Here is a 22,254-nt window from a genome sequence, read left to right as displayed (position 1 = left end):
TTCTCATGATGTACTCAGTGTATAGGTTAAATAAACAGGATGACAACAGACAGTCCTGTCGTACTCCTTTCTCAATCTTGATCCAATCAGTTGTTCCATACAGGGTTCTGTCTGTTGCTTCTTGACCCAAACACAGGTTTCTCAGAAGACAGGTAAGATAGTCTGGTATTCCCATCTCTTTAAGAGTTTTCCACAGTTTGTTATGATCCATGTAGTCAGACTTTAGCGTAGTTGATGAAACAGAGGTTGATGTCATTCTCTGGATCATAGAGAAAGCAAGAGGATTCTAGAAAAACATCTACCTCTGTTTCATCAACTCTGCTAAAGCCTTCAACTGTGTGGATCATCACATAAGAAATAAACTGTGAAAAGCACATAGGGAATTTAGGTGCTCCCCATTCCCAGGTTGTACCACATAATAATTGAATCAGAATATTTGAGGGTGATAGCCACATATCAGTACATTTGAAATCTCAAGTCAATCAAATGTACAGGAAGCATCACTTTCTCAATCCAAATGAATGGAAGTTACTAACGCCTGAGAAAAGTTAGTGATCTATGCCTCTGTTTTCTCCTAGAAAGGTCCAAACTTCAACATGTTCATGGTTCTCAGAAAAGAGCTAGTCCTCCTCTTCTCCTTGGAAAGTACAGCATACACATAACATATACTTTGTATATAACTTAAATGAAACCTTAAGGGCATACTTTGTAGGCTACTGTCTTCTTTGGACCTCAGTTCCCACTGGTCCCTCTGAAAGGAATGTCCTTTTTACAGTCCCTACCTGTTGGTGTCCATCTTTTAAAGCCTTGTACAAATGGTACCTCTTACTTGATATTTCTTTCCCTACTGGCATTGATCTTACCATAGTCAGTGTACTCATTAATCCTTCTCTTGTTCCTCATTTATCACAGTCTAGTATCCATCACCAGTTGAGATAAGTCATCTTGCTTCAGCTGTGATTTAATCATCTGTAAATAAAAGGGTTGGAGCCTGAACTTGCAAGGCTCTCAGCTCTCTTCTGCCTCAGAATTACTGAGTTTCCTGTATCCTGCATATTTACCCAGAAACAAACAAACAAACAACTTTTATCACTGCCATGTATCTTAAGTGTCACAACACACTAGTTTTAACCTACTAATTGCTTTTTGGTTTCTGAGCTGTCAGAAGTAGAACAATTCCACATATACATATTTCTTTTCATGAAAAATAGCAATCATTAACTGTGATGATATTTAATATAGATGTATATATATGTGTGTATATATACACCTATATATGTGTGTATATATATATATATATATATATATATATAACATAATATATATACATATATATCAGGTATGTACACATCATGTATATATAGCATATATATACCTGCTGCTGCTGCTGCTGCTGCTAAGTCACTTCAGTCGTGCCTGACTCTATGCAACACCAGAGACGGCAGCCCACCAGACTCCCCCGTCCCTGGGATTCTCCAGGCAAGAACACTGGAGTGCGTTGCCATTTCCTTCTCCAATGCATGAAAGTGAAAAGTGAAAGTGAAGTCGCTCAGTCGTGTCCAACTCTTAGCAACCCCATGCACTGTAGCCTATCAGGCTCCTCTGTCCATGGGATTTTCCATGCAGGAGTACTGGAGTGGGGTGCCATTGCCTTCTCCATATATATACCTACATATATTAAATATATATTATATATGATATATATACACATGTATGTTTTATGTGCCAATTGGTAATTTCCATGACATTTTTACATGTGTTTTTCACTTTACTCATCTTAACAATGTACAAAGTAGGCAGGTGTTATACTATCTTGCAGATAAACAAAGACTCAAAAAGGTCAAGTGATTTGCCCAAGCCTTCATATAAGCTTCATGACAAGGCTCTAAAATAGATGTCTTCTCCTTCCTTAGTTCAGAGTTCTTTTTATTCCATCAAAGGTATATCTGTATTTATAATATTACAAGAGAATAAATAAGACCTCCTCATGCTGTGGTGTTCAATGTACTATTGTTTTCCTCAAAATTGGGAACCTAAGACCGCCCCAGATGTCAAGGTTTTGGAGCTCTGTTTATGTTTAACTAGCTAGCAGAAACTAAAAACATATGGTATTTGTGTGGCCTCCATTTATTGATAAATATCTAAGCCAAGGGAAAGTGTCCTTCAGATTTCTATCACAAATCAAGCATATCTGATGTTGACTATTCTTCTCTGTCAGGCATTTCCTAGCTGGTGCTAGGAAATGCACAAAATTCTTGTCATCCCGCAATAGAAATCCAAAATTCTTGTCATCCCACAACAACCTCTCAGCAGGACACTTTGTTTTCAAGTCAACAGTGATGTAGATGCTTCTTAAAAGGATAATGGCTAGTTACTGCTAAGTGGAGTATGTAGAAAAATAATAGATGACCCTTTGAACAACTTCTATTATCCTGATGCTGGATTTTCAGTTCAGTTCAGTCACTCAGTCATGTCCGACTCTTTGCAACCCCATGGACTACAGCATACCAGGCCTCCCTGTCCATCGCCAACACTGGGAGTTTACTCAAACCCATGTCCGTTGAGTCAGTGATGTCATCCAATCATCTCATCCTCTGTCATCCCCTTCTCTTCCTGCCTATAATCTTTCCCAGATTCATGGCCTTTTCAAATGAGACAGTTCTTCACATGAGGTGGCCAAAGTATTGGAGTTTCAGCTTCAGCATCAGTCCTTCCAATGCTGGATTTTAGCCTTTATAAAGTGATTTCATATCTATTATCCTCATTCAGTAAAAGAGGAAACTGAGGCCTCAGGTTAAATGCACAGTCATGAGATCAGAAATGGTGGAGCCAGGACAATTACCCCTGTTTTCTGATATCTAAACTAATTGAGAAGAGAATGATGAATTGCCCATCCCACTCCATTCCAGTGATGAAGGGGAATTTCTTCTCTGACTTGGCTCTCTTCTGGGCTTAGAATGACGTCTTCCCAAGTAAAGACTTGCAGTATTCTATTGCCAAATGCAATCAGAAAAATGTGCCTAAATCCAAAAACTTCAGGCTCAGCTGTGCTTTTGCCTAATCTTAGCTGCCATTTTTGTACCTTTTTCTATTTTTCTTTTTAACCCTTTACTTGGACAACCACTGAGTTTGGTTTAATAAGCTTTGTCTAAATGTTGATAAATATAGATGAGCAGGAGGAAGGTAGGCGTGAGTATAAAATGGTGTGTAAGGGAGCCTCACAGTCAGGGAACATTTCTACATCTTTTTTTAAATTAATTAATTATTTTTTTAATTTTATTGAAGGATAATTGCTTTACAGAACTTTGCTGTTTTCTGTCAAACTTCAACATGAATCAACCATTGGTATACATAAACCCCCTCCCTGTTGAACCTCCCTCCCATCTCCCTCCCCATCCCATCTTGATTGTGGTGATGGTTACATGAATATAGGATCCATGATTATACCAATGTTCTCTTTCTGGTTCGATACTGAACTATATTATACAAGGTGGTACCAAAAGGGGAGACTGAATGAAGAGTACATCACAACTTCCTGTGAATCTGGAGTTATTTAAAAATTTAAGAACTAAACATAGATGATGAATAAGAATTTATAGTATAAGTGATGATAATAATAATAATTAGATTATTTCATAGGAATGACAGTTTGGCAGTGAAAATTTCAGAGAGCTAAGCCATGAGTATCTTGGGATGTCTTCCTGTAATTTGGAGAGTGGAGTTGATATGTAGGGGTGGAATTCTCTGCTTAAAGCTGACTCTAAGTGTTTTTCTGGCTCTGAATAGTATCAAGCTGCCAAAAGAAGTTATCTGGGCTCAAATCCAGGCTCTGCTGATTACTAGATAGGCAGCATCAGGGAATTTGCTCCTCCATACCTCAATTTCCCCATCCATAAAATAGGATTATAAATGTATCTTTCCAATAGAGTTATTATATGGCATAAATAAGTAATCACAATATAAAATATAAGTGCATCAAAACAGCACATGGTACACCTTAAATATATCAATTATATCTCAATGAAAAATAAGTTATATGTAAAGCATTTGAAATAATTATATGTAATATATTATACATATTATATTTCAGTGAAATTTAACTTTGATTATCATTGTTTTAATTGTATTTCCCCTGAGTAGAATGAACATTGTAGTATTTCTGTGTTCGATAGAAGAGTTAGGGAATTATTCTGAGTGTTAAAGGAGCTTTCCTCAATTTCACTGAGACAACAAATCCTTGGACCTATATAGTCCTTCTAAGGTGATGTGAAGCTAAGGCTGAGCACACAAAAGGATCTAAGAGGTACAGAGTGGAGCTGGATCAGCCTCTCCTATAATCTAGAAGATTCATTTTATTTGATCCTTTTTCTACGTTAAATCATACAATCCCTTTCCAGTTCAGTTCAGTTCAGTCAATCAGTTGTATCCGACTCTTTGTGACCCCATGAATCGCAGCACACCAGGCCTCCCTGTCCATGACCAACTCCCGGAGTTTACTCAAACTCATGTCCTTCTAGTCGGTGATGCCATCCAGCCATCTCATCCTCTGTCGTCCCCTTCTCCTCCTGCCTCCAATCCTTCCCAGCATCAGGGTCTTTTCCAATGAGTCAATACTTCACATGAGGTGGCCAAAGTATTGGAGTTTCAGCTTTAGCATCATTCCCTCCAATGAACACCCAGGACTGATCTCCTTTAGGATGGACTGGTTGGATTTCCTTGCAGTCCAAGGGATTCTCAAGAGTCTTCTCCAAGTTCCTTTTAGAAGGACATAATACATTAAACATTGTCTTCATTTCCAAGTGAGATATGAACAGGCATAATATGCACAAATAAATCGGAGAAGGCAATGGCACCCCACTCCAGTACTCTTGCCTGGAAAATCCCATGGATGGAGGAGCCTGGAAGGCTGCAGTCCATGGGGTCTCTGAGGATCGGACACGACTGAGCGACTTCACTTTCACTTTTCACTTTTCACTTTTATGCATTGGAGAAGGAAATGGCAATGCACTCCAGAAGAATCCCAGGGACGGGGGAGCCTGGTAGGCTGCCATCTATGGGGTCACACAGATTCGGACACGACTGAAGTGATTTAGCAGTAGCAGCAGCACAAATAAATATGTAGAGATTATAAGATTACATGCAAAAATTTTTTATCACAAAAAGCTTTAACACTTCATTAGGAAGTACTTGGTCCTATATTAGCTAATGCCATTGGTCAATATCTCTTTGGAAAGTGGTGATGAGTGATAAAGAAAATAATTGAAATTTAAAAGATATTCTTGGAAGGTAGAGGGGTAGTGATACATTGAAGTGACCTAGGATGTTGTTAGATATCTAGACATTAGGGAAGACTGTTGATGTGAAAATGAATGGGCATTAGAGGGTAGAAGGAACAGGATTGGTGGAAGGTTTTGGTGTGGGACTCAAGAAATTTGTTGTTGAATCTTCCCAATGCTACCTACCTGTAAGTACAACAATCTTAGATAAGTTATATTTCTTTATGACTTAGAATTATTATCTATCGGAGAAGGCAATGACATCCCACTCCAGTACTCTTGCCTGGAAAATCCCATGGACAGAGGAACCTGGTAGGCTATGTAGCAAGAACAATAAGATCTATTTACCACACATTGTGAAATAAATTCAAATGTTTCATCTTGTGAAACAGTGAATGGGAATATGCTTTGTGGACTATTGAATGTTTCTTTATCCTAGGGTTTTCTTAATTACTTTTATTCAAACAAATTCTCCTGAATATAACAATATAGATACCCCCGTTACTTTGTGTAGAGAACCTCTAAATTTGTTTTCATTAGACATGACTTTAAAATCTGATCCTAATGATAAATGTCTCAAATTGGTAATTGGCTAACTCAAGAGAACATTATCCTCTTATATCTCCTAGTTAGTTCTGTAGAAGAATTATTTTATTTTGTAAAAGTCTTTTAATATTCACTACAAATAAGATAATGCTTATTTACATTTTACACATGGGAAAAATGATGTTCTGATAAGGTAAGCTACTGATAATCACACAGCTGATAAATGGTTGATTTATGTTGCATCAATCTCACTGTAAATCATTATCTCCCCAGTGCTCTATAAAGCAGAGGTAGTACAGCTTCTACCAGAGTGCCATCTTTACTCAAATTATCTTGAGCAAAAATATATGGGACAAAATAGAACTTGCAAAGATTAAAAATATTAAAATTAAGACACTGATATAAAATAAATATTTTACATGTTTAAAAAATAGAATAAAAGACTAAAATAAAGTTTCAGTACAAAATTTTAAAAGACCCATGTAGGCAGGCAATACACTAATCAAATGACCAAATTAATAGTGTTACTAATAAGATGTCAATATCATATCTCCCCTGATAAAAATTGATATCATAATATCACTTCTTCGTATTCTCACCAAAAATGTGCAACACAATCTAACACCAGAGAAATCTAAATTGAAGACTTCCTACAAAATAACTGACCAGTACTCTTTAAAAATATCAGGTCATAAAAGACAAAAAGAAAAAAAAAAAAAAAAAAAACCTGACAAGCTGTCACAGATTAGAGGATACTAAGAATAAATTAAAACTAAATGCTATGTGGAATCTCAGATTGGATCTTAGACCATAAAAGGGACTTTAGCAGAAATGCTAGTTAAATAAAATCTGAAGAAGGTCTGTAAGTTTGTTAAGAGCTGTGTATTAATATGAATTTCCTAGTTTTAATAATTATACCGCTGATAAGATATTAACATGAGGGGAAGCAGGGTAAAAATTATATGAGAACTGTCTGTGTTACCTTTGCAGCATTTCTTTAAGTCTAAAATTATTTCATATAAAATTTAAGAAAAACTTTAAAAATATGTCAAAAATGTATCAAATATAGTTTTGAGCAATGAAAACCATTGTACATGAAATTAAAAACTCACTGGACACACAATCATTGTTTGCTGCACTTAAAGTATGTTCATTTATTCTTTGTAATTTTTACTTAAGAACAAATAAGAAACTTATAAATAAATATTTAAATTTGAATTAGTGATCTGCAGGACAGAGTATTTAGGTAGAAGTGCATTTATGTCTGTAACTTTCTTAGTAACATATATGTAGAAAATAAGATGATACTTGAGTAGAATAATAGAAATGTGACAATGTAAATATGGCAAACTATTAACAGTAGAATCTAATTCTGGGTATGTAGATTTTCCCTATAAAATTCTCACAATTTGTGGAAGCTTGAGAATTTTTATAATAAAATGTTGGGAGAGAAAGGATAGTTTAAATAAGAAATTAGCTTAAAAGTCTGAATAAGATTTTAACAAGAGAATAGTTTAAAGAAAAAGTATACATACCTGAAAAGATAAATATATAAAATCATGAAAGATAGATTAATATAATAGAGGGCAGACTAAATCTAATATATATCTAACTGGAATTCTTAAAGAAGAGATGACTGGGTACAAGCAATATTTGAAGCAAGGAGATCCAACCAGTCCATTCTGAAGGAGATCAGCCCTGGGATTTCTTTGGAAGGAACGATGTTAAAGCTGAAACTCCAGTACTTTGGCCACCTCATGCGAAGAGTTGACTCATTGGAAAAGACTCTGATGCTGGGAGGGATTGGGGGCAGGAGGAGAAGGGGATAACAGAGGATGAGACGGCTGGATGGCATCACTGACTCGATGGACGTGAGTCTGAGTGAACTCCGGGAGTTGGTGATGGACAGGGAGGCCTGGCGTGCTGCGATTCATGGGGTCGCAAAGAATCAGACACGACTGAGCGACTGAACTGAACTGAACTGAACTGAATATTTGAAGAGACTGGGAAAAAAATTTTTCCAGAACTGATGATGGCAACTAATCCAGATTCTATCCCACATTGAAGACCAATGAATCACTAGTAGAATTAAACAAAGAATGAAAGAAAAGAAAGCTAATCACACACCCTTGTGAAGCTTCAGAAAACAAAGAAAAAGAGTAGATCTTAAAAAAGCAATCAGGGATTTAAAACAACAAAACTTGAATGAAACAAAATAAGAAAGAAGAAAACAAAATCATCCTTGAAGGACTGACATAGCGTGAGAGCTGATTTCTCAATAGAGAGAATGAATGCCAGAATAGTATTTTCAGTGTGTTGAGAGAGTTTATTTTATTTACATTTATTTAATTTTATTTTTTCCTCAGCAAAAAAACGTGTTTCAAGAGTAAAAGCAAAATAAAGACTTTTCAGATAAGGGAAACCTAAAGACATTTGGTCTGGTTAACTATTGGTGCATAATAAATTATCCCAAACCACAGTGACTTAAGACAGACAGCCATTTGATTATATAACACAGTTTTCATAGGTCAGGAATTGGATATGGTTAGAATGATTCTTCTGCTATTCAGAAATCAAATAGGGCCAGTTGATGATATTAACCTTGTGGCTGGGCAGGTCTGAAGGGTTCAGAATGCGGCTGTCATGTTCCTGATGCTTTTAGTGTAGGAGCAGAGCTGGAAACTGAGATTAGCCAGACCGCACCTCTCTCCGTGTAATCCTCCAGTCCTCTCTATGTGGTCTCTATGGCAGGGCAGGCATGTCACTTCAGCATAGAGCTTTTCCATGCTTCCTTCAGGTCAGCATAGAGCTCTCAGAGGCCATGGCAGAAAGAAGGCTCCAGCTCTCAAACACACCCAAAACTGGCGTGTTTATCACTGCTACCACAATCCACCGAACAGAGCTGTCAGAGGCCAGCCCAGGTCCAAGTGAGAAAAATTAACTCCATTTCTCCACAGGAGGAATATGGAAGAATTTTCAGTCATTTCCATTTCTCCAGTGACTTCAATCAGACACAACTCAATTCCAGATGTAAAGTCAAAGCTGTAAAATGTAATCCTATACAGAGAAACCAATAATATCTCAGTAAATCTCAGTAAGCATCCATGATATGAAACAATAATAGTGTTGCCATGCTTGTAAAAAGGAAAAGGAGAAAAAAACTAAAACATACAACAAAAAGAATATATGAGTAGGCAGAGGATGAAAAGAATTTAAATATTCAGGAGGTCTTTGTATTATTCAAAAGAAATAAAAAGATGTTGATTAACCTAAATAGGTTTTCATAAAGGAAGTGTGCATATGTGAAAAGCTTCAGGGTAACTCCTAGAACATTAGAAGTAGATTGCATAGCTGTTGATGAGTAGAGGAAAAAAAGACATAAGAAATTGTATTAATGCAAGAGAAAGGAATAAAAGTGAAAATTACATAAATGGGACAAATAGAAAACAGAAAGTAAGATGAAAAACAAATCCACCTATGTCAGTATTTATAATAAATATACACAAATTGTGTTCTTTAAAATCTAACTATACATTGTTCATAAGAAACACAAGTAAACAATAATAAAAATAATTAAATATATATAGAAATTTTAATTTCCCTGTGATGTATACAGCTTAAAAATACAATTTACAAAAAATATACAATTTACATTAATAAATAATAAAGTTTTAAAAAATAAATCCAATATAAATTGAGCAAAATATTTACAGGGTAACACTATACATTTTTAGTGAAAGACTTAAGACCTCCAATTATTTATTGGAGATCTTTACCACATTCTTCAGCTGAAGGTAAAATTTTCCCAAAATGATTGTTAAATTCTATGTAATCCCAATAAAAAATCCCAAGAGATTTGTTATTTGTTTTTAACTTTGTGCTGCTGCTACTGCAACTTTGTAGGCGATCCTAATATTTTAATTAATGTTCAAAGGGCCAGGAAAAATCAAAGGACTCTTGAATAAGAAGGAAGAGGTCATGGTTCAGAAGGCTAATCCTTCCAAATATCACAACTTATAAAACTTTACAAGGTATGTCAACATGATATTGGCGCAGAAATAGGCAAAACCACTATCAGTTCAGTTCAGTTGCTCAGTCATGTCTGACTGTTTGTGACCCCATGGACTGCAGCACGCCAGGCTTTCCTATCCATCAACAACTCCTGGAGCTTGTCCAAACTCATGTCCATTGAGTTGGTGGGTGATGCTGTCCAACCACTATCAATGGAACCCAAATGCAGATGGAAACTTGCTTTGTAGCTGGCAGGAACCATAAGGGAGCAGTAGAGTTCCTAATGCTCTGGCTTTAAGAGATCTGGGCGCTCTGGCTCCATCAGTTCTTCTCATCACCATTGGCTGGACCAAAGATGAGGCCAGGAAATTTTGTATACTCCTGAAAAGACCCTTCTAACACTGCTCACTATCATTCAAATTCTCAGTATCAAGAATCAGTGAGTATAACAGAAACTGTCCTCAGTTCAGTTCAGTCACACAGTCATATCTGACTGCAATCCCATGGACTGCAGCACACCAGATTCTCCATCTGTCACCAACTCCTTGAGCTTGCTCAAACTCATGTCCATTGAGTTGTTGATGCCATCCAAGCATCTCATCCTCTGTCGTCCCCTTCTCCTCCTGCCTTCAATCTTTTCCAACATCAGGGTTTTTTGTAATGAGTCAGTTCTTCATATCAGGTGGCCAAAGTATTGGAGTTTCAGCTTCAGCATCAGTCCTTCCAATGAATATGCAGGACTGATTTCCTTTAGGATTGACTGGTTTAAATCCTTGCAGTCCAAGGGATTCTCAAGAGTTTTCTCCAACATCACATTCCAAAAGCATCAGTTCTTCAGTGCTCAGCTTTCTTCATGGTCCAACTCTCACATCCATACATGACTACTGGAAAAACCAAAGCTTTGACTAGACGGACCTTTGTCAACAAAGTAATGTTTCTGCTTTTTAATATCCTGTCTAGGTTGGTCATAACTTTTTTCCTAAGAAGCAAGCATCTTTTAATTTCATGGCTGCAGTGATTGTGGAGCCCAAGAGAAATGAAGTCCTAGATGTCCAAAAAGAGGAGCTATTTAATACAGGGAGATGCTTACCAAAAATTTAGCAGAATTGGAAGTCTAATTCTGAAGTTGGGATCACACACACACACACATGCTGCTGCTGCTGCTGCGTCACTTCAGTCGTGTCTGACCCTGTGCGACCCCATAGACGGCAGCCCACCAGGCTCCCCCATCCCTGGGATTCTCCAGGCAAGAACACTGGAGTGGGTGGCCATTTCCTTCTCCAATGCATGAAACTGAAAAGTGAAAGCGAAGCCGCTCAGTCGTGTCCAACTCTTAGCGACCTCATGGACTGCAGCCTACCAATACACACACACAAATCAAAAACAAAAAATCTTGCTCATCCTGAATCATTAGCCATCATGTTTAATGGTACCTAATTATCCAGCTGCTCAGGCCAAAATCTTCAAAGTCATCCTTCTTTTCTTCCTTTCTGACCTCACATCACATCTACTAACAACAACCTGTTGCCCTACTTGTAAAATTTATCCAGATTCCAACTAACTCTCACCACATCCTCTGTTACCTCCCTGGTGTAAGGGTTTAAGCCTTTGGCCTTGAACAGGCTGTAGCCTCTCCTGCTGTCCATCCCACCATGTGTTCTCAACACAGCAGCCAGAGATTTGTACTCCAGCCTGTGTAGGTTTGAACTGCTCTGCCCCCTTGAAACCTAATTTACCATGTCATTTAAGTTGGCCAATGAAATGAGAATGGAAATGATGGTGTGGTCACTTCTAGATGCATGGGGCTCTCTAGTGGTGGGTGCTTGGTTTGACTAGTTTTTGTTTTTCTCACTGTGATAGGCACTAGTAGCACCCCCAGTAGTAGCTACTCCAATAATCTGGGTCCTGAGTGAGAATGTGGACCACAGTGCCCAGCTGCCTTGCGATGAGTGTAACATGGGCAAGAGTTAAACATCCATGATGTGAGGCCACTGAGAATATGTGGTTATTTATTGCTAAATTACAACATACCTGATTGATTCTGATTCTTTGATACAGTGATCTTTTGACCATTGATTGATACAATGAACCTTTCAGAAAGGTAATTCAGATCATGTTATACTTCAAAGGCTTCTTGTCGGACAAATTTGGCTTCATGTTCCCTCTCTGAACTCATCTTTTAACTTCTGCTTGATTACACTTTCCAGACTGATCTTCTGAACACATCAGGCATGCTTCTGCCTCAAGGATTTCCCACTTGTTCTTCCCTTTATCTGAAATATGTCCTTGCCTCACCTATCCACATGAGTTATTCCATAACTTTCTTTCAATCTTTTCTCTAATACTAGCTTCTGAGTATAGCCTTTTATGATAATTCCATTAAAAGTTAACTCTGGCCTCACTTTTCCTATCCTCTTTCTCTTTTTATGTTTTTCATAGCAGTGATCACCATTAAAAAAAGTACATTTTACTTTTGTTTGTGTATTTGTTATTAGCTATCATCTTTCTCCTGCAACTTAAATGAGAACACCATAGACTAGGAATTTTAATCTAATTTATTTCCTCTGGATCCCTAACCCCTATAACAGTGCCAGGAATACATTAACCACTCAGTAAATATGAGCTGAACAAATAAATGGCAGAGGTGGTGCTGAAGACAAGGAAAGAGATTAGTTTTTATACTAAATGGTGCTAGGACAAGTGATTGTATGCAATAAGCAAAAAATGAAATTGGGTCAAAACTTCATGCCACATACAAGATCAGTTCCAAACAGGTAAGCAAAATTAAATTTGAAAGGCCAAAGTATTCAGTTTTAAAAGTCTCTAAAAAAGGCATTTTGGGGGCCAGGGAAAGCTTTCATAAATAATGAACAAAAAATACCGAGCATGAAGAAATTACCTACCACAAGATTAAGAACTTTTGTTCATCAAATATCATAGAGATAATACAAAGATACATGAAAAATAAGTAGAAATATTTTCATAAAAACTAAGAGTAAAACAATTCAGTAGAAAAATAGTGAATAGTAGGCACTTTACTGAGTGAGAAAGACAAATGGCCAGTATACATGCAGATATGCACTCCTCTTCATAAGAAATCAGGCAAATACAAGTTACAGTCATTGTATTATTTCACTTTGTACCTTCCAGGGGCACAAATTGTCAATGTCTGCGATATCAAGCCTTAGAGAACATGTGGAAGACTGACGCAGTGTATAAACACTTTAAAAAAACAATTTGCAATATCTGGTAAAGTTGAAGATTTAAATACCCTATGACCCACAAATCTATATATGTTCAAAAAATATATGAACATGTCACAAATAGCATGAGTTTCATGTATTTTTTATATATAAGCTCTTAGTCACATGAACCAAGTGATACATGTGGGAATATTCATACTTAAGAGCATTCATAACAGAACTTAAAAAAGAACAGGAGCAATCCGAGTTGACTGGAAAATTATAAATTGTGACATGTTTATATAATAAGATCATATACAGTAATAAAAGTAAATTATAGCTAAATAAAAAATCACAAAAATCCACACAGAAGATTCCATTTACACATAAGTTGAAGCCATTTAAAATAAACAATACTTTGATTAAACCTAAAATTGAATATAGTAGTTACTGTTTATTTCTGATGAGGGAAGATGCAGAATGGAATCTGAGAGGAGCAGACCAAGAAATTTCAAAGAAAAATTTATTTCTTTAAAATGGGTTGTTAGAATATATATGCATTTTCCTTTGTTTTTATTTCCTTTCATCTGTGTGTATTTTTATAACACTTTCATACCTATTCAGCATATAATTAAAAAAAATTTTTTTTCAGTGTAGTTGTGCTTAAATGTCCTTGCATTTTAAGATGAAGCTTTTAGAGAATCTTATATTTATTTGCTTTGATAACAAACAGAAAGTCTTTTGATTGTCCAATTGTTTCCTATCTCTTTGGGCAGCTTGAAACTGTGTCACTCAGCACTATAAACTGCAAGCAAAGGCCTTTAGAGAAAGGCAACAAATCAGACATGCGAAACGCCACCACTGATTAATTTATGAAAACGAAGTTTTCAGCCTACAAGAACCAGGGACAAAGCATAACAATAACTCACCAGGGGCCGTGAGCCCTGAAGTGTGGCGCTTGGCCATGTGTAACTATTTATCACTCCAGGTCTCAAATCTGAATGGTATCAATCATGCTGCTTGCCAGGGTGCCAACTGAATGTAAATTGGCCTTTCTGGGCATCAATAGGCCTCATTTTGCCAAGTGATTTGATAGTTCTTTTATTTTAAAACACTTAGGATGGATTATGGAATGAAAGCACGCACTTTGGAGCCGTTTAGAAAAATCAATTCAAGCCATACTTTAGGACAAAGAAAAATCTTTCTGTTGTTTCTAGTGATGTATCTTACTCAATAGAATACTCCCACCGAGTTGCAAACACTTGTACAAGGCAAACTTCAAGAGCGGTGTGATTGTTAACGCACATATCATGACAACATTGGTACACTATGAATCTCCACATTCACTCCAGTGATGCTGAGAGTGCTCAAAACATTTTTAGAACATCTATTGGGAATAGGTCCTCAAAACCTTGAATGAACTTTTGCATTTAGGGGTGGATTTCATTGGTGCTTTGAAAAATGCCAATGTTAGAGAATAAAGGGAAATTTCAAGGGTAGGGAGTTCTTGATTTGGCTCAGAGATAGGAGGCAGCTTTGTGGAGAAAGGAGTATTGATTCTGTGCTGGTTCATAAAGTACTAATGATGCCAATTTCCCATGGCAAAGCAGAAGTAAATAGTCTCATTGGAAATCCTGCCTCTGCCACTTCCTACCTCTGGGACAACTAAGAGTCAGGGAACTCTTCAGATGTCAACTAACTTCCATGAAATTAAGATAATTAAGACTATCTTGAAGGATGATTACAATTTAAAAAGCATACACGTGACTACTAACATAAAGTTATTCAGAAAATGGCAAATAAAAATTTGTAAAAATCGGAGTAGTAAATCTAATTCTGAGACCTAGAATTTAGGAAGTATTGAATAGCAGTTAAATACATGAGATTTTAAGCCAGACTGACCTGAATTTAAATCACATAGTCTTCCTATCCTGTTACTACTGCTGCTGCTGCTGCTAAGTTGCTTCAGTCATGTCCAACTCTGTGTGACCCCATAGACGGCAGCCCACCAGGCTCCTATATCCATGGATTTTCCAGGCAAGAGTACTGGAGTGGGGTGCCATTGCCTTCTCCGCTCCATATCCTAGATAGGTAATTTATCTAGCTTTCAGAATATTATTTAATATCAGAAAGAATTTGAAAATGAATTATAATAGTATTTGTTGATTTATTATAATAATTTCATAAGTGTTTAGAATTTAAATGGAATTGGTGGTAAATTCAAGTAAAGTGAAAATTTTAAATATTTAAGTCTTATCTCACTCATGAAAGAGAGCAGAGCCTTACAACAGAATGACTTAGAAGGCCTGAGCATGGAAAAAGCTAAAGAGGATAACCTCTTATTATTCAGTTCAAAGAATTGATGCTTTTGAACTGTGGTGTTGGAGAAAACTCTTGGGAGTCCCTTGGACTGCAAGGAGATCAAACCAGTCAATCCTAATGGAAGTCAGTCCTGAATATTCATTGGAAGGACTGATGCTAAAGCTGAAATTCCAATACTTTGGCCACCTGATGCAAAGAACTGACTCATTAGAAATGACTCTGATGTTGAGAAAGATTGAAGGCAGGAGGAGAAGGGGGTGACAGAGGATGAGATGGTTGGCATCACTGACTTGATGGACATGAGTTTGAGCAAGCTCTGGGAGCTGGTGATGGACAGGGAAGCTTGGAGTGCTGTAGTCCATGGGATTGCAAAGAGCCAGACATGACTGAGCAACTGAACTGCAGAGTCAAACATATATGACATTACATGCAAAAAAATTGACACAAGAACGTTGGTAGCAAAACAATCAAAGAAACATTCAAGCAAATAATGAATGTCCAGAAGAAGGGAACGTATATTGCTGCTGATTCAAACAATATAATAGAAACTGTATGAAATTCCTTTCAAAAATGAAAAATAATCAGCTATAGCTATTAGCAGAAGAGACTTACATGATGGTATTAAGATGAAAAGTATATTGGAAGTAGTATATACAGTATGATAAAATTTATATAGAGCCAGACCACATACAAAACTAGCCAGTACATTGTTTATTCATGTAGCAATAGAGTAATAAATACAAAATTTAGAGATACCTTCTATTCCTGGTGAGAAGGTGATCCTAAAGGGAAATCAAATCAGAATAAAATTCCCTTAATATTAAGAGTTATTTTCTTTTTCTTTTGTGGTATTGAATGTACCTGTTACATTATACATACATTATAACTCTCTCTATATAAAGAATTTCTTTATGATATAATGGTGCATAATTTACCCTTGTTTCTTAGTGGTTAGGCTTTGAGTGTATCTCCTTTAATTTTGATATGATTATTTTTAGATAGATGTTATAATTAAAAATTTTAGAGTAACTTTTATATTTTTATCAAAATAATAGTTGCAAGGTAATTGAATAATTTTAGTAATATATTGGAATAATTATTTTTGACCTATTATATGATTTAGATTCCAAGTTAGCACATTGCATTTGCCATAATTTGGGGGTATATTTTTCTCTTGATGCATTTTTGGATTTCTCTTTTAGCATTTTATTTTGAATACTCACAAATTTCTCTGATTCATGGTAATGATTCCTCTTACGTGCCATCTTTGTGATATTTTGAAATAAGTTGTGTACTTGCTTCATGAAGTGAATTGAATGATTTTACATCTTTTATATATCTGGAAAAATAGATTTTATGGCATAAGGAATTAGAACCCCAAGTTCGAAGGATTCTATAATAAAGATATCTGACTTAAAATCTTTAGAAATAATTCTCAGATAACTTTTTAAGTACTTTTCATGGATTCATATATTCAGTTTTTCAATTTTATCCTATTTTGTTAAGTTAATAATATTAGTAGAGTAACAGAACCATCTCCCTCCTGCCACTTTGTTAAGATTTTTATATTTCTCAGTGCCCACAGTATGTACCTTTATATCCTTTTCGCGTGATTACTACCATCCCAGTAATTTCTCTTTTGGTTTATTTGTCCTTTCTCTTTTTAATTTTAGATTTGCCAGAAGAGTATATATTTTAATGTTTTTTTTCCTCACAGATCCAGGTCTTAAATACATATTTAATAGGTGGACTATTTTTGTTGTTTGTGTTTCTTTTTTTCTCTCTCTGCTTTAGTCATTATTTCCTTCCTCTGAAATGTTGGCAGTCTACACACCAAGACCATGTGGGTAATGGGTCCAAGGAGCTTGTGCTGAACAGTATTTGTGAAAGAATGTCATCTGGTTCCTGAGTACCATGTCTGCTGTGCCGAATGGGTGTGTCAGCCCCGATGTCTTTGTTTTCTGCAACTGAATCTCATCTTCCTAATGCTCAGCCTCCCTCTCCCCCTACGCAAGCAAGTAGACACCTCTGAGCAACAGTAAAAGTGCTACAGCCTTAAACTTACCAGTGGTCTTTGCTTAGAGGCTCACTCTTCTTTCATAAATACTCCACCAAGGAAAACATTGTCTTCTCAAATGGACTCTTCCACACCTTTTTCTTTCCCAGCATCTTCACAGAAGTCCTTAGAAATGCTGTCATTTTTTTCTTTTTTCAGCTTTATTGAGGATTAATTAGTAAATATAGTTGTATATATTAAAGTGTGCAACATGATGGTTTGGTAAACATATACATTATAAAATGATTACCAAGATCAAGATAACTAACACATCTCTTATATCACCTGACATTTACATAGTTAACTCTTTTCCTTTCTTTCTTCTTTCTTTCTTTCTTCTGTGTGTGTGTGGTGTGAATGCTTAAGATCTCTTGTGGGTTTTTTTTCCATAAAAATGTTTTAATTTCCTTTAAAATCAGAAAAAAAATTAACTTTTAAGGTCAACAATTACATTTGTCTATATACTTATACAGTCATAAAATATAATTTGTAGTAAGTTTGCTTTTATGAAAGAAGGGGACCATAAAAGCAAAATTTCCTAGAGGGCCAGAAACATCGTTACGTGTCCCTGAAAGAAGGCATAATTTTCTTTGCGTAAATTGTAATGTCACCAAAAGAAAGAGGGAGAAGGAAAGAGAAGAGAGAGAGAAAAAGCCACATGTCATTGTCACAATTCTCAAACAGGGTTTTTTTCTTTTCTTTTTTAGGTGTTTGTATTATTGCACTTGATAGGTCATATCTTGGAGAAGGTCATTCATCTGGTAAGCAGTGAAGCTAAGATTTGGTTCTAATTCCCACCATCTCTAACGTCCAAGCACATACATTTCAGGGGAGAAGCCCTGTTTCTGATCTAACAAGGCTCATGTCAGGTCTGGGGAGAGGTAACTGGCATTCAGTGTGTGCATCACATTGTCAAATGTCAAATGTTCTAAAGGAAGACTGAAGTAGCTTTTGTAGTTCCTCATTGAATCTCCAGCTTGAATCTCTGCCTCCCAGCAGCTGCATCTTGTCTTTTCATGCTTCATGTCCTGCTACCAGTTTGATATCCTTCATAAGTCATTTATCTATACATTATCAAGCAATATTTTATTATTTATTGTCCTATAGCAGAGAATGTCTTTAGAAGTTTCTTGGGTGAAAATTTTGCTCATTCAACTTATTCGTTAGAGAAAACCAAAGCTGAGAATGAGAAATTTGTTATAGCTAACCAAACAAATGCACCTGCCCCAAACTCTCTACCATTTCCCACTGCACCTCAAGCCTTCCCGCAACCTTCACTGCCAACACATTTACAGCAAGAGCTTCAATGGCTCTGGGTAACACAGATTACAGAGGAACCTTGACAGATCTCATTGGCATCTTTACTACCTTGTAAAAGTCAGGAAGTAAGACAGTCTAACGGAGAAGGCAATGGCACCCTACTCCTGTACTCTTGCCTGGAAAATCCCATGGATGGAGGAGTCTGGTAGGCTGCAGTCCATGGGGTCGCTAAGACTCGGACACAACGGAGCAACTTCACTTTCACTTTTCACTTTCATGCGTTGGAGAAGGAAATGGCAACCCACTCCAGTGTTCTTGCCTGGAGAATCCCAGGGACGGGGGAGCCTGGTGGGCTGCGGTCTATGGGGTCGCACAGAGTCGGACACGACTGAAGTGACTTAGCACCAAGACAGTCTACACCTGTATCAAAGAAGTCTCTATAAGTATTTTTACAAGCTCAAAATTAGAGTAATTTTGGTATCAAATCTCTCCAGTTGTAAAATCAGCCAGTCCAAAATTCAGAAGCTTAAAACATCAACCACTTATTTGACTTCCATTCCCACCAGGCAACCCACTCCAGTATCCTTGCCTAGAGAATCCCATAGGCAGAGGAGCCTGGTGGGTTACAGTCCATGGGCTCACAGAGTCCACGACTGAGCGACTATTACTCACTCACTCCACCAGACAGTTCCCGTGTGCCTGAAGCTTTCATCTGGCCTTCCTCACGCATCTGTGGTCACAGATGGGATGGCTGATCGCTGAGTGTTGGCTGGTCCCACATGTCTTCCCTGACACATGTGAGAATTGACTTACCCAGTCACATGTCTCATGTTTCTTATCATCTAGCGAGCCTGCCCATGCTTGTTTACATGATGACTCGAGGTTCCAAGACCAGCAAGAGGGGACAAGCGTAAGTGTGAAGACTTCAAGTCTCTGCTTGCATCATGTTTGCTATTGTTCCATTGCACTAAGCAATTCAGTTGATCAAACCTGAGCTAGTGTATCTGTGGATTCCGGAAAGGCATTGATACCAGCAGGAATAAGCAAAGTAGAGGCTGCTACTACAACCAACTGTCATATTTTCCAAGCGATCTTCCCTTTGTTCTTCCTACCAACATAATATAATAACCATCCCTGGGACTTGGAGTAATGAGAACATTGTCAAAATTCTTGCAGTGTTACACTTTCATATGATCAGTATTTCTCCTCTTAGGCTCCACATATAAAACCAGAAAAATATAAAATTCCAGAATCTAAATAACTGAGACATACATTCTTCATATATTTCAACTCACCCATTTTTTTCAGAACCTCTAGTTGGCTTTTATATTTGGACTCGTGTTTGTTTAACAGAATTTTTAGATTGATGCTGAATATGTGTGAGTGCCCAAGAAGTGAACACACTCTGCATGGAATAGGTGTATTAGTGTAAATTCACTGAGGTAAGAACAGTGGTAGATAGAGGGGTTTTCTGTTGCTCATTGCAGTGGGGGAGGAGGCGCAGTACACATGGATGTCACAAGTCTTACATAAATGTCATGAGCAAGGTTGTGGCCCAAGCCCATCTCAACACTATAAGGACTGATTGCCTTAGGTCGGTAGTTCTCAAACTCACTGGTCTCCAGAGTCTTTGAGAAGTCTAAAAAGATTGTATGTTTGTGTGGGTTCTATATGTTGATTTTACTATACTTAAAATATTTAAAACTGATAAATTTTCAAAAATATTTATTAATTCTTTTAAACATAATAAGCTCTTTCTGTGTTGACATAGATATATTTTAATTAAAATTGTATTTTCCAAGACAAACCAAAATTAGCATTGTTTTACATTTTGCAAGTGCCTTGACTATCTGACATGGAAATACTCCTGGATTCTCATGTCTGCTTCTGCAATCTATCTGTGAATTATGTGTGTGATATTGCTTGTCAGGAAGCCTCTGGAAAACTCCACAGTGTATGTAGGAGAAGATGAGAGTCAAAAAGACAAATGACATCTGGAATATTATGAAATAATGTTGATGGTTCTCCCCCAAGAGAGCTTTGGGATACCCAGGGACTCAGGAGCACCATTTGGAACTGTGGAAGATTTCGAAGGAGTTCTTCAGGAGGCTAATTTCTGTTTTGTCAGGAAGCCTGCCTGGAGTCAGTTTTACATAAGTTAATCCTGAAGAGAGAGACAAAAGGAATAGCCACTATATATATATATATATATATATATGGCTTTTCAATAGAACATCCCTGAAGAATAGGTAGAGAAGGAGACAGAAAGGAAGTGGAATATTTGAGGGTTTTTTTAAATTTATTTAAGATTCTATATAATTAATGATCTCTATATAAATATAAATATTATTCTTCAAAAGCAGTGAAGGTCCCAGAAGCCCACAGTCATTTAGAGGAATAGCCAAAATTAGAACTTTGATTTGCTGATTCACTAACCAAGTGTTCTTTCATATATTTCATTTTTATACTCCTAAGAAGGGAATCACGGAGAAGACAATGGCACCCCATTCCAGTACTCTTGTCTGGAAAATCCCATGGATGGAGGAGCCTGGTAGGCTGCAGTCCATGTGGTCGCTAAGAGTCGGATACGACTGAGCGACTTCACTTTCACTTTTCACTTTCATGCATTGGAGAAGGAAATGGTAACCCACTCCAGTGTTCTTGCCTGGAGAATCCCAGGGGCGGAGGAGCCTGGTGGGCTGCCATCTCTGGGGTTGCACACGACTGAAATGACTTAGCAGCAGCAAAAAGGGAATCAAAGCACAACAATCAAATTCAGGAATTTTGCTTGTGCCAGCCCTAATTCTTATATAAAATCAGGCTAACTGCTACCCAAGTGTGCTACTGCAGTGTGTAATGGAGAGAGAAGCTTTGGCGATAGAATGGCATTGTTTATGAAAACTTGAGAAAGTCTCTTCACTTCTCTGAGTCTCAGTTTTCTCTACGTAAAATGCAGATAATAGTAGAAATGCTTACGATCATCAGAAAGTACTGAGTACAGTGATGACATTTACTGAACATGCTTGAGTTCAGTTTCTTCCTATTTCTAAAAATGCCATACTATCATGCTTGAACATCCAGTTTTGTTTCTAAAACAAATTCTTGCCTATCAATGAGTAAAGGCAAGAACCACCAGAAAAGTAAAAGCTTTGAACCACATATGTTCAAAATATTAATTCAAACTCTCTGTAGGGTTGAAAATAATTCAGAGAGGAAAAAAAGTCCCTGTTTCTCAGCCAAATGAGCAGGGTAGGGCTTGTTTACAAAACAAGAATTTCTCTATAGATGACCAGAGGAAGGAAGGTACATGCTCAGCCTATTAGGCAAGCAAAATTTTGTGAATTTCCTACAAGTTACTGAGTAGGTTGTCTAAATCCCTGGGAAGTCAGAGGAGTCCCTTCTGCTGGCTCTCCATTTTACCTATGCTCACATGTCAAGCATAGTTTACACATGTTTTATACTCATTTTACATCTCAGGTGATCAAAATAAATGGAAAATTCTACTGGCAATAAAGTAGACACAAGGACTGCTGAAGAGATGGGAACTAATGTTCTAGAATACCTACCTTCTGCCAGGCACTTAAAAGCTATCCAACAAATT

This window comes from Bos indicus x Bos taurus, chromosome 29 (assembly GCF_003369695.1).
Source record: "Bos indicus x Bos taurus breed Angus x Brahman F1 hybrid chromosome 29, Bos_hybrid_MaternalHap_v2.0, whole genome shotgun sequence".
In the NCBI taxonomy this organism is placed as follows: Eukaryota; Metazoa; Chordata; class Mammalia; order Artiodactyla; family Bovidae; genus Bos; species Bos indicus x Bos taurus.
Note: the sequence above shows the minus strand (reverse complement) of the source record.